The sequence below is a fragment of the Charadrius vociferus genome, unplaced genomic scaffold, assembly GCF_000708025.1.
Source record: "Charadrius vociferus isolate BGI_N301 unplaced genomic scaffold, ASM70802v2 scaffold341, whole genome shotgun sequence".
In the NCBI taxonomy this organism is placed as follows: domain Eukaryota; kingdom Metazoa; phylum Chordata; class Aves; order Charadriiformes; family Charadriidae; genus Charadrius; species Charadrius vociferus.
In genome coordinates, this window is record NW_009646847.1 from 130,799 (window position 1) to 132,341 (window position 1,543).

A 1,543-nucleotide genomic window follows, 5' to 3' on the forward strand; every position below is an offset into this window, starting at 1 on the left:
TCATAACATTCAAGTGTATTGGGGCAACGATCAGGAATCCGAGGATTTCCCTGCTCGCTGTGGGATACTCACCGACACTCTCTTGGAAGTGCTTGGTTCAGACTCCCAGACTCCGGCACCCAGCAGCAGCCCACTGGGAAATAATCCAGTTGTGTGCTCCAGAATCGCTCCAGGATTCAGGTTAGCGAAGGGTGCTGTGTTCAGATCACGGAAATGGCCTTCACTTCTTTTTAGTCCCTGGAACTGCCCCTCTGTGAGCTGGGGAAGGTCTGACCCGAGTGTCCCGTGTGCAGGTGGGTCCCCACGCCGGACCATGGCTGTCCCGGAGGTCGGGATAACAGCACTTGGGGGAAAGCTCTCTTTTGAAAGGAGAGAGAGTGGCGCTTCTGGGTGTTGGAGACCTGGGAACAAGTTCCAGTATCCTGCTTAGAAGTCCACAGTATTCCCAAAGTTGTGTGGTTTTGTTTTTTTTTTTCTTTTTTCTCCATTCTGGACACTATTTGAAATGAAGTCATTTGAAATACTTATATTTCAGCTTGTCATTAATGAGTAAGCTCCAAAAAACTTCAGAGCAGAGCTTTCTACCTCTGTTATTAGCTGCATCTTTGAGTGGTTTACCCGCCTTTCTGCCGTGTGTTCCTGGAGTGCACTGATCAACCGCTGAGCTGCCTCTTCCTCTGTCCTGCAATGTGAAAGTAGCACCAGATATTCCTTTGTGCATTTCTGTGTATATGGCTTTCGTAGTTGGGATTTTCAAAGCACTGATACCCGGTGTTTTCAGTTTGTTCTATGAGGGGATATTTCATTTGCATCTATGTTTTTAGCTATCCTGTGATAACTTGTTGAATATTAAAAAAATAAAAATATTTTGCTTCTATTGGGACATTTGTATACTCGCAACTATATTTCTGTAAACAGCTGCAGTCAAGAATAAAACAATGAAAGTTTTCATTTTGCAGTGTAAAGTCTTGTTGTGTTTTTTTCAAGGGCATCTCCTCTCTGCCGGGAGAAAGTGTCCGTTCTTCAGTACGGAGTAAACCCATCTGGGAACCATATGGCGCTCGCCTCAGGAAATACTGGGAAGGCAGGAGCCCGTGATGATTTGTGCCTGTGGTGTATCCCGCTGGAGTTGTTGCATAAGAAAAGGCACTGTGCCGTCCTGTGCACTTAAAAAAAAAAAGAAAAAAACAAACAAAAACAACCCGCAATGTTTCTTTCTGATTTTGTGGTAAGTCCTAAGTAACCATCTATACTACCATCTTTACTGCCCAAAATCCCAGCTTGCAAATTACAGAGCATTCCAAGAAACTTTTCATAGTCCACCTAAAGCAGGGCGCTCTCCGTCTGTGGGGGGCCTGGGGCAGATGCAGAGCTCTCCACGGGATGGTGGGGGGCTCTTCTGCCCGAGGGCGGTGATGCCAGAAGTCCTAAGCAAGAGATGATTGGAATTAACTGCCTCTCCAGGAGAATTAGCACAGTCCCACTTTATCTGCATCTTTGGTGTGTTTATACTAACACGCTAAAAAACGACCGAGGGGTTGCT